The sequence below is a fragment of the Canis lupus genome, chromosome 8, assembly GCF_048164855.1.
Source record: "Canis lupus baileyi chromosome 8, mCanLup2.hap1, whole genome shotgun sequence".
In the NCBI taxonomy this organism is placed as follows: domain Eukaryota; kingdom Metazoa; phylum Chordata; class Mammalia; order Carnivora; family Canidae; genus Canis; species Canis lupus.
The window spans coordinates 17,181,832-17,198,043 of NC_132845.1; positions in this window are offsets into that span (position 1 = coordinate 17,181,832).

The window sequence follows — 16,212 nt, forward strand, 5'->3', positions numbered from 1 at the left end:
TGGTCATAATCTTCAAAAACATTTGTCTATCGTATGTACAGTATTGTTAATTACTAAAAATTCCCTCTCACACTTTCCCCATAATTATGATTACATCTTAGAATATGTCCAAGGGAGTCTAATTTAGACAGGTAAAACTGATTCACTCATTTAATCATCCTAGTAAGGATTTATTCACCTTCTCGTCCTCTAAAACACTGAGCTTTCTTTTTAAGTTTTTAATTCAGCAAACATTATCCTACCTGCCTGCTTCCTTTGGGATTTCTGCATGGTTTATTCTAATTACTCCCGATGCCAGACCTTGTGTGCTATGAACAACTTCAAAGAAAAAAAAAAACTAGAAAAGGAACAGTGAGGTGTTTCTTGCTTCCTTTCTTTCTTTTTTTTTTCTTTTAAGACACTGTATCAAGGAGACAAGATAGCATTTTGTTCTCATAATGTGATAGACAAATCATATGGATAATCTATTAGGATGATGGATGGTATAAATTTTAATAGGAAACATCAACCGTAGTGAATCTCTCCTACAATGTCTTTGAAAGTGAACTGCCTCTGTTTGGTCCAAATTTAACAGACCTAAGTTTAAAATTTCTCTGGATATAAAAATTTTTAGTAATTTTAATTACATCCATTGTAAGAATCAGTGAAATCTTAGTTTTAAACAATTGTTTTGGGAGGAAGTTCCTGAAAATAAATCCCATTTTCTGCCTCAAGGTTAAATAGTGTCTTATGTTCAGTGTCTGCTTATCACCCTGTCCTTATAAAAATGCACTTTCTCTGGTCTTTGTATCTCTGGAGTTTTTTTTCCATAAAGCCAAATTAACCCAAAAGAAATTGTCTTTGTTCTGTTCTGCTTTGTTTTGCCAGACTCTTCATTTTCTTAAAATATATTTTGTTAGAAAGACAATTCTTATATATCTACTATGTGCTAGGATCCATGTCCCTTGGCCTTGTAAGCCATGATTCTTGTCCTCAAAAAGGTCACTGTCTGCTGTTGGTCAGACAAGTGAAAAAACAATCAAAATAACAAGACATGATGAATGCTTTGTTAGTTACATGTATGAAGGGTTTTGGGAGTGAAAAGATGGAGCAACTAACCCACAAGTGCCGTTTTGTAATTCTAATCAAAGTAGAATTTTTATAGAATTATAGAACGAGAAAGTATCCTTCCTACTGGTTAAAATTAAACAGACCTAGTTTCAACATTGGACTGCTACTTGCCAGCCATACGACATTTAAAAAATTACTTAACCTTCCTGAACTTCAGTTACTTCTTCTATAAAATATGGATATTAATCCCTATAAGGTTGCCGGCTGTAAGAATTAAATTAAGGAGCGAGTTCCTGGCCACCTCTGCTACCACTGGCTGACATTCATTCTTGAGCTGTGGCAAACATTTCACGCATATTATTCAATTAACCCTCACAACTGCCCTTCGAGGTTCCTATTACTCCTGCTCCCATTTTACAGGTAAGGAAATGAAAGTGCCCGAGGTCACCCAGCGAGTTCTTTGAACTCAGGCAACCTTCAGGGTCTCTCTCCTATAATCACAAACTGGAGCTGCTGTTCTCCTCACTTTTGCAATTATTGTTATGACTCTCACATTGAAGAAAAATCCAGCATCACCTAGTTGAAGCTCCTTCTTTTATAGATGAAAGATCAGAACAGAGGGGGTAAGATACTGGAAGAAATCAGAGTCAATAAAAGTATCTAAGACTAAGACTTCTGTGGAGGTGCAGAACATCATATCACCATCCTTTTTATTGTTGAGTGATGGTTGTTAAATTGCAAAAAGGTTATATTTTTATATACACATTATGTAATATATAGTAACATATATTATATACATATATATTATGTATATGTGTGTATATATGTGTGTGTGTATATATATATATACATAAAATAAAATATCACAGGTGATTTCTGTGATTCAGAAATGATCTTGGCTTAGGTATATGAACAGAGGGTCCTTTCCTGAGTGCGGGGAGCTCAGGATCATATTTACCCCTCTGTGTATCCCAGAGTCATATTGCCTTCAGCTACTGAAGGAATGTTGGATGTCACCCTGACCTAATCCTACATATTATGGAAGCTGAAAGTGTGGTCAGATAGTCCAAACAGCTGATGGATGTTCAGAATGTCCTCTGAACAAGAAAATTAAAATCAAATTACTTACTTCATTTCCTAAACTGCCTATCAAGCAAATATATATATATATTGGCTTCTCAGTTAGACTCACCTAACAATTTAATTCTCTTACTATCCTACCCAATGTTTGCATCAAAGAAACTGAAAAATAAATGTAAATTTCTTTGTCATTTAGTAAAGGGAGAAAGTATCTGAAAACAAATTCCCCTTTCACTGGACAAATAATATGTCCCCAGAAATGACATTACATCCACTGAAAAAAAAAGATAAAAGACACCAGATTACCATACCCAATGTTTTCACGTATCTGTTGATTTTCCATTATTATTATAATTGGGTCCCTACAATGTAACTTATACTGCGCTGGTCCCTATATTTGTAAGGTTTAATTAAATTCTCACAAACAACTCTGCAAGGTAGGCAATCTTATTTCCACTTTGCAGATAAGGAATCTGAATCTCCAAAAGATTAAATAATTTGCCTAAGGTCTTCTACCTTATTTGTGGCAGACTCAGGACCACAGCTCCGGCTTCACTGACCCCAAAGCACCTGCTAACCACATGTTAGGTGGCCTCTCAAAAGACGATGGGTTGAAGTCTTAACTGAAAAAGAAAAACAAAACAAAACAAAAACAAAACTAGAAAAGAGAACAAGGTGTGGCTGGGCCAGGAATAAAATGCAGATCTGTAAATCCTCTTGCTCAATGACTGTGGACATTAAGCCCCATCGCTTGGGTTGGGAAGAAAATGTAGCACACAGAACAGGAAAGCTGAGAAAAGTACTTGCCAAGGGCAATGACAGGTCCTTGAAATCCATACCTCTTTGGAAGAGACCTTCACTGCAGACTATACTATAGTACCTGCATCACAGCCTCCACCTCATAAGTCAGTAAAGCAATATTTAAATATACCTGACACCATCATACCACCTCTCCTACTTTTGCTATTCATCTTGCCTTTGGTTGGTGATGCAAATCACCTTGTTCTTCTCTGTAATTTTTGAGAAACAAAGCCCATTCAGCATCAAATATATGTCAAGCATATTCTCACTAAGAGAAATTATAATATTTCGTATTTGAGTCAGTTGCAGAAAGAGGTTTTTTTTTTTTTGGGAAGAGTTTTTTTTTTTAGGTCAACTTAAAAATGCATAGGTCAGAGCAGGAATAGGTATCATGGTTAACCATGATGAAGCAGGCATATCCATGTTTATATGATGTTTGTGAAAATGATGCAAATGCATTTCGTGCTGCCTAAAAATATTTTTAAACTCGAAAGTGGAGAGAAAAAAAATTCACCCTGAGTCACTGATTCTATATTCTGTGGAGCGGAATTAAATTGTCTAAAATACCGCATAAGGAAGATCACCTGGGGACTCCTGTTCACACAAAGACTTTTTAAATCCTCCACCCAATGCCACAAATTTTTTAAACTCCAGAAATTCGGTGGAGATGCCAAAGGGTCTTTAAGCAAAGAAGAAGTAGAAATCAATGCTAGAATTATGATTTTCAACAGGGTATTGACAGCTATAATAAAGTTATTGCAACTGGACCTGGGAATGTAAAGTCAGTTAATGGACTTTATTTAGACAACATCAGATAAGGGCATTAGTAATAACTGTTATCTTGATGGATAACCTTAAATTCAAGAAAATGTTTCCCCAAACATGAGTTGTTGTGAATTCCTTTCCCTTTTATCTTACAGTAGGCAGAAGATTGCAACCTCCTATTATGAAATAGCATCATAAAATGCAGAGCACAGCTACCCTGACTAAACCCACCTTTCTCCTCTGCTGATACAGACAAACTAGCAGTAAATGCTTTTTGAGCTCCTGGCGTGCAGATAAATTCCTACGGATGTCCCCAATTGGACTGGGAGATTGAGAGACTCAAGGGAGAGAATAGCTGAAGCCAGGAGAATTTAACATGGCAATTAGCAACCCTTTGGCTTCCCTAGACCCTACAGCACAAGACAGGATGCAAGCAACCAAAAATCTCTGCAGCCAAGTAGATGATAAATTGGTTAGGTCCCAGGGGTTGTTGGACACAGTTATTACCCAATGGCAGGCCTGGATGTTGTGGAAGTCTATGTAGTAAGGTCAGAGAATGAAACACAGGACTCTAAATTCCCAAAGAGAGTGCCTTTGCTCACAGCTCAATTGTAGAGGCCTTTCCCCTCATTTTGGAAGGCTTTGGATCACATAGTATAATCTGTATTACCTTCTCCATCTTAACAAATAGCCTCCAAAACACTGAGTATGTAAAGCCTTGCAATCATTATCGCCAGTGATTCTCTTCTTAAAAAGTTAGAAAAGTAAAAGATCAAATTTAAATTAAAAATATTTAAAGACTTTCAGGTTTTTTTTTTTTCTATAAGCAGAGGGAGGATATGTGGAGGAAGAGGAATCTTAATCCTTTTTTCCTATCGATGCCAATAGCTGCTTTGAGACATCATTTTAACTACCATATTATGATTCATACAACTGTAACACAGTATTGAAATTCACTTTTTATATTTCCTAATTTTCTGGAGCCTTCATTTCCTCATCAAAAAAATGAACCTAATATTATTCTTTACTTCAAATGTTGCTCTGAAGATTAAACGGGTTAATACGTGTAAGATGCTACAAGAGTGCCTGTCACTGAGGGGGTTATGTGTTATATTGAGGATGGTGGCTGTGGTGGTGGTGGTGGTGGCGGTGGTGATGGTGATGATGAGGAGGAGGATGATGATGGTTTTCAAATGTCATTCTAGCTCGATTGTATAATCTCTGGAGCAAGAGCCGTATATACCCTCTTTGTGGCAAAAACCCTAGCATTGAAGCACAATGCCTGAAGTGCAATTAATATTTATTGATTGATGGAATGAATGACTACATGAGTTTTTTAATGCTGAATTCTACACTTGTGTTACTATCGATTTAACTTAATTATGAGGATTATTAGGAGTCATTAAAAAGAAAGTGGAAAATGGATTTAGTGAAATCAATATCACAGGGTACATTTATTGAAGGACTACTATGCGTAGGGCACAATGCTAGGAATATCAACTTGCAATGGATATAAAAGAGAAACAAAATATAGAGGTAGCCTAATATAAAGATAATTTTCTAACTGGCAGAATAAAGGAGTCATGTGAGAATCTCACAGACTTTTCAATTCTATTTTTTGCAAATTTCTAATATTCCTCAAATTGTCAATAACAAGGGTCCCTCATTCTTCCTCATTTTCTTGCCTTCTTTCCCTCTCTCTCTCTTCCCTTTTTCCCTCCCTCCTTCTTTCCCTACCCCTTTTTTTCTCTCTCAGTGTCCTCAAAGGCTACATCCTTAGAAGAAGGGGGGGAAAAAAAGCCCTGGAAACATTTTTTTTTTCTATTTACGTTGTCCCTTAAGATTTTCCATTTAGATCCTATTTTAATTGAAACTGAGCCAATTCTATATGTGGGTTCTGCAGCTTTGACCAAGCAACATTCCTGATGGACCTGGGTCTCAGGATTGAAGGAGGCATCTTTCCCTCTCCAGTTAGTCTCTCTGCTATTCAGAGCCCTGGACTGACATTTGGTGGGTTATTTAGCAATGTCAATATTAAAATGGAAGAGTATTTCATTTTTTGAGCTTTTTTATCTTTTGTAATCCTTTGTCCTCACTGCCTTTATCTCTCACTGGCATTTCAAAATACACAGTCCCCAATTTGGGAAACATTTAGGAAGGTGAAGGTCAGCCATGGATGGGTGAACACTGTTTGGTCTGAATTCAATAGTCTGGTGTCTACATTTAGAGCTCTCTTGAACTTGTAAAATCTTAGCTCAGTACAACAGTTCAGAAGGAAGTGCCTGAAAATGAATCACATTTCCTGCCCTAATGCTGCTACACATTGTCTGGAGTTTAATGACCAATTTTTTCTTTTGCCTTGACAAATGCCATTTGCCTAGCCTTGTTGTGCACAAAAACAACTAATTTGTTTAGTTGTTGTGATTTTTGTTGATTTGTTGTTGATTGTTTGTTTTGATGATTTTTGTTGTTGTTGTTTTCTGTTTGTTTTTGTGGTTGCTTTGTTCTGTCATGAATACTTGATTCCATCACTGTCTAATTTACTCAGCAGACAGTTATTAATTGATACTTTGGGCTAGGCACCCGAGGACACGGCCTAAAACTGCACATAATCCCTGTTCTTCCACTCAAGTAGCTGCCCTCCTACACCTTCACCCTCTGTGTCCCTTTCCCTGCCCTAGTTCTCTTCACATCATATATCTGCCTCAGGGTTACATATTTATTCGAATATTGTTTTGTCTTTTCCACTGTACTGTAAGTATGCCTGGGACAGTGCTTGGCAAGGCAGGGACACAGAAAATATCTGTTGAATTAATTAATGAATAGAAGGAACACTTTATCCATCATTAAATTTTTAGGTCTGGGTAGTGGTCACAGGAACGTGTGTTTTGTGACAAATCATTGAGCTGTACACCTTTTTGTACACTTTTGTGATTTGTGGGGTTTTGATGTTTACATTACACTTCATGATAAAGAAAGCTAAAAGAATCCCTAGCTTCTTTTAAGCTCCGAATCACATTAAATTATTTATTTGCTGGCTACACCAACTAGTCCTTAATTGCCAGTGTCAAAAAGCGCTGCCTGAATCAAATCTCTACATTTTATGCTGTCAAGGCTTAATCTAGGTAGTAAAACTTACAACCAAAAGTATTATTGAGTGGCTACTCTGTTTATGTCTCACTATGTAAAAGCAAGTTTCAAGGGCATCAAATTCTTTTGAACATGACAATTCTTCACAGGCCAGCGGCCATCAAAAACATAAGACTAAGTAGCCTAACTTCTCAGGTCCTGATTATACATACAGAGCTGTCGCCATTGGAGACACCCACTTGGGTGAAGGAATGAAGCCTTAACTGTGGTTCACAGAGGAAGGTGGGTAGACCAAATACTTAGTAAGATAGAACTTGTTCCAGACTGGAAGTGGGTACAAAACTATATCCAGATTCATTGTAAAAAGTCACAGATGCAATGAAAAATTCCAATTTGGCTTCAGTATTTAAAATAAATTCATTTGATGAGTGTGTTCTGCTTTTTAGAACCATAAATCTGTTTCATAGATAAAATGTGGCTGGCAAGGTTGGTGGGGATTCAGCATGGAGAATGAGATGGTACATGCTTTTGGCATTCTCATCATTGCTATCCCCCTCTGCAGTGCGTCCCAGCAAGACATGACCTCCACCTGCAGCAGACGTCACCCACATGTCCGTGAGCCAGTGCCAGGATTTAATGCCTGGGACTACGGTTCTATTTGATAAACAGGTTAGGGTCGGTAGCATTAAATAAATATTTTTATTGCTTATGAAAGCCACTATTTTAGAAACCAAAGAAAATAATTATGTGCTACTTAAGGGAGGTTTATTTCAAATCCTAGCTAGGGCCCCACTGTGGCCACTGCTTACATTTTTCAAAATTGATTTTCCACCACATAAACAGTTAGTCTAAAGTTACGTGTGACACTTCCTCCCAGTAACAATGATACAGTGTCTTCGAAACATTTCCTGGTATTTCTCATTTTTTCCCTCTTTCTGTGATGCTCAGTTCTTTAACACATTCTTTCCAGGAGACTTAGCATTTTACTATGCTAAGCTGTGACCCAGGAAGAGTGGGAATCAGGAATCTCTAGAAGCAGAATTTTAGCTGTTCCTTGGAAAGGAAGGCTCTACTTGCATTCGTCTCCCCTCAATAAACATTAATCACTCTCACATAAGAAGCACTAAGGCCTGCGCTAATCGCTTGCCGTTGTATTAGTCCCCAAAGCAAACTTGGGAAAGAGAAGTTGGTCTTTAGAGTTTATCCGAGCTCCCTTCCTCTCTCCTCTCTCCTCTCTTAGGAATATTTACTATCTGTTCCTTCCCTGAGTTCCCCCCACCACCGCCACGTCCCAATGCACTAGCTTCCCCTGGCCGGGCCTGCAAATACACCCAGTCCCTCCCACCTGGTGTGATGTCACAGTACTGATCTGTCCAGCTTCTTCCAAGTTCACCTGCCTCTGTCTTCAGCAAGGTGATCTCTGCTTCCTGGGTCCCGTGGTAGCTATGAAAAGAAGTAGGTCGAGGTGTTAATATCTGACAAAGGACCTACAGGTGTTTTTGAGGCAAGTGTCAATGGACGGACAGGCCTCAGTTGCCTTTGATACTCCCTATTAGGGTCTGAGTGACCATCTCATCATTTATAAGCCTTGGTTTTCTCACCTATAAAATGGGGTTGCCAATACATATCCTATGCTGTTATGAGGCTCAGATAGGTAAAATAGGTGATTGCTTGCCTACTGTAAGTTTTGCAACTGTATAATACTGTTTTAATTAATGAGATGGGGAAGATTTAGTCCTTCTTGACTCTCAGTGGGAAAGTTGTCACTTGCCTCACCAGTGTGCAGTGCTCTTCCTGGATGGCAGAGGATGGTTTGTTTTCATGACTTAAGAAACAAGTACCCCGTTTCTCAATTTGAATCCCACACCCAGCCCCCTGCCCTTAATCTTTCCATTCATAAAGGCTCTAGCTCCAGCAACCCCTCAGTGTGAAAACTCTCTGAGAAGCACAACTCTCCCTGGGCAGGTGGCTTACCGTGGAGAGCCAGTGTATACACAATGATAGCATTTATAACCTGAGAGTAAGAACCTTGCCTCTGTTCCAGGCCTGCAGCCCCACTAAATTAATTCAGGGCAAGTGGCACTTGAGAGAGATGGAATATACCTCAAACTCATTAAGAACCTCTGGCTTGAGAAGCTGAGTGTAACTAAATATTGCCTGGCAAGGTGTGACATCTAGGTGGAGCTTGTCGCCAAGAGAACCCTCTCCATACAAAGTTCTCGAGGGTGGGGAGGGCAGGGTCAGGGGGCGTCTACCCTTCAATAGCTGTGCCTTTACTTTCCAAGTGTTTCTAAAATATACATTTTGAGATGCCAGAGAAGAGCAGAGAAAGAAGGAGAGGATTCCAAAAGCTAATACACTGAAAAACCCAACATTGCCCAGTCTTTACATTAGCACTGCTAGCTAGCCTACCAAGTACCACGTTTGGCCTCTGAGGAGGGATGCTGAGATGAGTCTTCATTCAATGAGGCTCAGGTCAGTCGGAAAGGTTATGTGGCCAAAGCCACAGAATTCTAACGTTGGTGGGTTTTCTGGTTTCCCCTCATATAGAGTAAACTCGGGGCTGCGATTAAAATGGAATCTCAAAGAAAAATCCTACTATTTTCCTACTATTTGGCCTTGGGGCCAAATTCAGTAGGAAAAAGATTTTTAATGATTTTTATTGACTTAAGACATTGCCACTGATACGCCTAGCCATGTCTTGATAGACTTTGGTCTAAAAAAATCTAAATACCTCAGATCTCTAGGTTAAAGGGTTAAATTTAAATCACACTGGCATAACTTCCTTATTAAAATTTATCATGAGAGGGAATTCGCAGGAATAGAGGATCCCGCAAGTCCTGCATGTCAATAAAATGATTACTTATCATTGTATTTAACGAATTGGTTGCAATCAGTCTAATATTACATCAATCTGTTGCTGTTTTATGGTGGTTAGCATCAGATAAGGAAAATATTGTGGGTAAACTTCTCAGTTCCAAGGACTGTCGGAAGACTTCCTAGCCAACTCTTTGAATTACTGTGGTTCCTAGAAAACTTTATTTGAGAGGTATGTGAGCAGGGCAGCTGCCTCTGTTTTTCTAGCATTACTGCGGCTTCAGAGCAAGAGCTCATGGGCTCATTTGAAAATTCTTTTAGTGTTTTCATCCTCGCTCGTGGCATCACATTATATTTTGGTGTATAGAAAGCTCAGTGTGTGAGGAGGATAATATCATATCAAAAAGAACCCTGGAGATAGCTGTAAAGTATACCAGTTAGCAACTCGGCAGAGAACCTTCCATCAAACAACCTGAAGTGAGGTTGCTTTGTTCATTAAACTGACCTACATGAACCATTATTGCTATTTGGCTCTGAATTATTAAAAATCAGTAGCAAGATTTAGCACACCTCTAACTCCAGGCTCTCCTGTTCTTCAAGATAAAAACAGTCTCTCTTTGTGCTAGTTAGAAAACATATGTGAACGTACTAGCACTCAGCTTCTCGTGATAACCTTGTTAGTGTCTATATAACTGCATGTAACCACTCAGCATGACATCCTTTTCCATTTCTCTTTATGAATAATTTTGTTATACCTCATCCATTTTCTAGTGCTCTTTATTATAGCATGCTACTACATTTATTAGAGTTCCCATCAGAGAATTCTTCTTGTTATCCTTAATAGTGCCATGTACTGCCCTCTCTTGACTGTAAACCTGGCACTGTTCAAAGCACATTTATTAGTTTATAACCCTTACATTTTAAATTCCTGCCAAGAACTTCCTAGGTGAAGAATAAGTTTGTAATAAATATTCACACACGCACACACACACACACACCACTACCACCACCACCACCACCACCACTCATATTAGAATTACAGCACCAAGGACCTGCCTTTTAGCTCACAAACTTGAGAAACTCATAGGTTAACAACTTCATCATTTATACTTCTTATGACCAGACACTGTGGCCAGCTTTAAGCAGCAGGTACTCCCATTTGATTCTAGAATGCATTCTTGGATTTCAAGCTTTGAATTGAATTGGGGGCTCTGTTGATTCTGGTGCCATAATACTGCTATCCTGGGTTTTGTTGTATGGGCTACCTCATCCTCACTAGAAACAGAAATAGGCTGAGAGTATATAGAACCCTTAGTTTTTGATGATTTCTCCACAATATAATCCAAAATCCTTCTGAGGCTGGCCAGATTAGGTATTAGTTGCTTGACATTGGCAAATTGCCTATTTTGGGGCTTCTTATAAGATCACCTTGGAAATAGCCATCCATATGAAGAGATAATTGAAAATGAGCAAGTAGCATGTCCCTTGTCCCATCACCTGATGTGAAGAAATTTTCTTCTCTCAAGGAATGGAGTGGTCATCCTGTACTTATCTTCTATTCTTCAGAGGGAGGAGTGAAGAGTTTAGAAAAGAAAGCACATTGCCAATGGGAGCAAGAAGAGTGAATATGAGAAGGAGAAACGGCGGGGAGACCCTTACTACCATTCAAAGAAAAAAAAAAACCTTTCAGGAATGGAAAGTGTCAAATGCATCTTCACATATAACCATAAAAATCACTAAAAACTTTCATCACTTTTGTGTCACATGGATTTACTTCTTCTTTCTCCAAATAATAAAATACATTGTTACAGGAAGATGTAAGGGTGCATATGCCAAATATCTTATACTTTTTGGAGCTCAAAAAGCCGTTATTATGTAGTGGCTCCCCAAAGTCTTTATAGATAGTAAGAGGCAGCCATTGACAATAATAATGGGACCCGGTCATGTGGGGGAAATGCACTGGGCTTCATTCATAATTAGATTCTGCTTTGATTCCCAGAGATGTGTGTTCTCTACCACCAAGTCCAGGAACTGCTATACACATCATCGGACAAACAAGAGGAATGTCCTCTCCACCTCCTGTCATTATTAGCTGTTATTTCTTATTCTACACTAAAGCTTCTTTTCCTGTCCTTCCCCGCCTCCCCTTGCTCCCCCCTCCCCCCGCCGTTGCTGTTGGCATCAAGAATATACAAGTTGTTTGTTTTCTGGGAGGATTTATGCCTAGTAGCCTTTGTCACTGTTATTACCATTTCATGCTTACAAGCAGAGGTGGCGGTTTTAAAGACAAAATATCCAGAGGTGGGAGGAGCTTACAATTGGATGTATCCCAGTTGGTTATTTTTGTGCGTTTATACAATGACTGTCACAATGGTGGCAGTTTTTTTTCCCCCCTTGGTCATCCACAAAAGACAAACAACACTTCATACCCCTCTTCCCCTTCCCCTACCCACCTGCTTCCTGACATTGAGTTCTCCACAACTGCATCCGTAAATCCTAATTGCATGATATGTTCCATTTTCAGCAAACTGGAGGCGGTTTCTTAAGTGTCTAGTTAGAGAATTGCCTGCCAATCCCTGTAGTCCTTAAGATGTGAATTCTGAAGTATACTCAAAGATAAAGCTTCAGTGATGTCTTACAAATTTGGTATTGATATTCAGGCGCAAGAACTGGCTCATGAAATCTTAGTGTAAGGAGACCTCCCTGACTATATTGTCTAAAGGAAAGACCAAGTGAAATGGGTCTTACAAGGCATGCAAGTATTAGCTGCATAATCAAGGGAGGTGTGAGAGAGAGGAAAACTAAGAAAATTGGCAACCTTCCAGAAGATCCCTTATGCTGGTGAGAACAGAAGGCAGAAGAAGAGGAGGCATAAATGTCAAGAAGATGAGAAGCCTAGCCTTAAGAAAGATGAGTGGCCAAAGGGACCAGAGGCTTGGACTTACACATGGGGTTAAAAGCCAGCAAAAGGAGAACTAGTCGGTGACTCAGCATGAAGTAAGGAGGTCAAGTGCAGGTGTTGGTTTTTTTTTAAATATATTTCATTCAGTGTAGGGACTTGGTAGGGGTACAAAACAGTAAAAAAGGAGCAAAAAGATCCACTTTTAAACCCAAAGAAAATCTCAGCCAATTAATTTAGTTGTTTAGCCAACAACTAAAAAATTGTTCAATATATATTGAAAATGAAATCGATGGCTATTTGATTACGACTGATTTGTACAGAATGCATATTTTACAATAGACTCACAAAACTGCCCCCAGATGCACATGAATCCCTGCTTAAACACAAGATGCCAAAGACGTGTTCCATCTGGAGCTTCTCCATGGGCAGTTTTTGCTGAGACTTAGGCACCATGTCTCTTACTTTGGAAACCCTCCTCTAATCAGAAGATTATGATTTTTCTTATTCTTACTCTATTTTGTTCCCATATCACCTCATTAGTTTCTTGAAAGTGTTTCCAATTCAAGCCATTTCTCTTGCCCTTGGCAAAAGTGTTTGTAATTGTCGATCCCATATTTGGTTCAGTGCTGAATGATCATTTCTTTTGATCTTCATTACTCACTGTTGGACCTGCCCAGAGAACTTGGATCCCAGGAAAAATTAGGTGCAAATTGTAGGTTTACTATTGATCTCTGTGAGGAAATTGCTTACCTCAACTTCTTGAGCCAACTTGGGAACAAGTTAAGAAAGTTAGATAAAATTCTGAATTCCTGTGATGATTGTGAAATTTTTCTTATAATTACTTTCCTGTGTCACTGGTGAGAGGTAATTAAAATGGGTCCATGAAGGTGGCTTCTTAACATTCTTACACTATGGTTTTTATAAGCATTATTCAGCTCCTTAATCTCATCTACCATTACACCCCATCACTTCCATATTCTTCTTCACATTGGAATGTACCTGTCCTTTGCTCACCAAGAATCTTAGATGCCGAATACTAATTCTTATAATATTTTACCTACCAGGCAAATGCTATTCATTTATATATCTCTAGATCTGTAGAGCCTGTATTATTTTTCCCCAAGTTTGAAAGGTATTCATTTCCTTAAAAGAAACCTAAATTTATTCTATTCAATAATAAATTTAAACGTTGTCAACTTCATTTATCAGTGTCCTCTAATTCCTAGATATTAGTAGATGTGTGTAACCATCATTGAAAGTCTAATTTTTAGTTTTTGGAATGCATGTTATTATTTTCCTTTAACCCTTTGACATTCTGGAATTGCAGTCCATCAAAGTAATTCAAGTATTGACAGTAAATGGGGTTCACACTACAGTTTCCATGTAGATTTACTTCTATAAACCTTTAACTAAGATTTCTAGTGAAGATTGCACTCTTTGCTCACCCCAAACCAAAAGGCTATGGAAAATTCACAAATCTGAACGATGGCCAATATTCCAGTGTCAGTGCCATACCTTGCAATATATAGCTCTATTATTCATTTGTAAGTTTGCATGATTAAATGGATGCATATTGATAAGTAAAGTTTTCTTCATGGATTTCTTGTTATGAAAGTCTTTTATGTTACTTGAATCAAATAAAATAGTCCAAACAGAAACAGGTTGTTTGCTTAATGGTCTGTGAAACTAGGACCGATGATTGCACTTGTAATTTCTGGCGCTGAGGCTCTCAAACATTTAATAAAATCATCAGATTGCTAAAATTTCTCCTCCTCTTGTCTCTGCACCCTGTTATGGCTCAGAGATTTAATTTCAATAATGTAATCAATAGTGTGATGAAGAGATTGTGGCTCTCTTTTCAGAGATGCATTACACAGAGAAATACAGGGAACACTTTTCTCAGCTTGTGTGGAAGAGGATATAAGCAATGGACATCCATTCTGACCCTCCTTAATTCTGCTCAAAAATCAAAAATTAACTCATTGCTCTCCAAATCTTATTGTTCATTCCTACCTCTAAAAAAAAAAAAAATCAAATCACAAACCAGCCTTCTATATATGTACTTTATTTATCAATTATAAAACCTCATAATCTCTGAATAGATGAAAATACATGCACAAAATATAAATTTATAAGAATGAGATAAAATTAACATTATTTTGGAAGATCATTAGCTGATATCTCAGTTCATTTGTTCCATTTGAAGTTCATTGTCATGATAGCGGATGATAGACCCGTATTTCAAATAGCTGTTTAAAAAGTACTTTTTACTCATTTGGAAGAATATCAGAAGATCCAAATAAATATTAATTGTTTTCGACTCACAGAAAGAGTTCATTCTGTGAGTGGAAGTATCAGCTTTATATGGTCCCTATATTCATCTGTTCTTGCATTAAGGGACCATCTTCCATCAGTGTTATTTCTTTGCCAGAAAATTTGTGAACCATTTGTACATTTTAGGAGAGTTTTTTTAAATAAAATCTGATAACACAATCTATAAATTCGCATCCCTGGCCCTACATAAACCAGAATATGCCACATTATGGGTAAAATAAACAGATGAGTTGAAGGTGACTCTACTAACCATTTCACCCTACGGAATTATCAGCCTTCTTCAGCCTTCTTAGATGGCACACGGTCCTCATGGAATGAGTGAGCACTATTTTAATCTGCTTTAAATCTAGTAAAGGTTAAATTCACCCTTATGATTTTTATGGACAAAAAACATACATTGGAAGTTGCAGTACTTTCTTCTCATCCTTCAATGGGCCATCTTGCACAGTGGATCGTGTCTATACATTCAAGTATGGAGATGTCTGTCTTAATTGATAAATCTGAAGTTCAGGCTCATATCTTTTCTGCTTCTCTTTTTTTTTCTTTTCTTTTCCTTTTTTTTTTTTTTTTTTTTTTAAGTTATCCTGATGTTAAGGTTCGCTTCCATCTCTTTAGAATGAGAGCATAAGGAGCTATTTGGAGAGCTCTGGGTATGCGGGCAGGGCTTGTCCACTGAGGTTTCTGCTTTAGGACTATTGCTCAGAGGACTCTAACTCTTTAAAGGTCTCATACTTTCTCTAATTTTTAATAATTTCTCTGGATGATTTTATAAACTCTGAAGACATTAGGTATATTACCACCCAAATTTCTCTTCTGAGCTATAAACCCATATATGTAATATGGGGCTACTAGACAGCTCCACATGAAAGCCCTACTTTTTTGAAACTGAATTTACATTTTTGATTAATAGTTTTACCATGAACTCTTTACCCAAGTAAGAAAACTTGACCTTCCCTTCTTTGTCTGCCTCATTCATGTCAATAGATTCCTTTTACTCTGGCTTTTAAAATCTCTCCAAGCTGCCACCACTACCCTGCCTTAGTTAATACCTTCATTATTTCTATCTAAATTATGAGACACTTCCCATTTCCTCCAGTCTTTTTATCATACAACAAATCCTCGTACTATTGCTGGATTGATCTTTTTAAGAGACAAAAGCTATGCTGCTCCACTTTGACAGCTCTAAGTTAATGGTTCCCCTTTGTCCACAACATAAGAGTTTGCTTCTTAATGGCACAAAGACTTTCCACAGTCTGGCTACTCCCCTCATCTCCTACTTCACCTCCTACTTAATCCTTGCTACTCTTCTTCCACACCATGGGCTCTGATCATTCCAAATTATTTGAAAATACTGACAGTGCTGTGATTTTCCA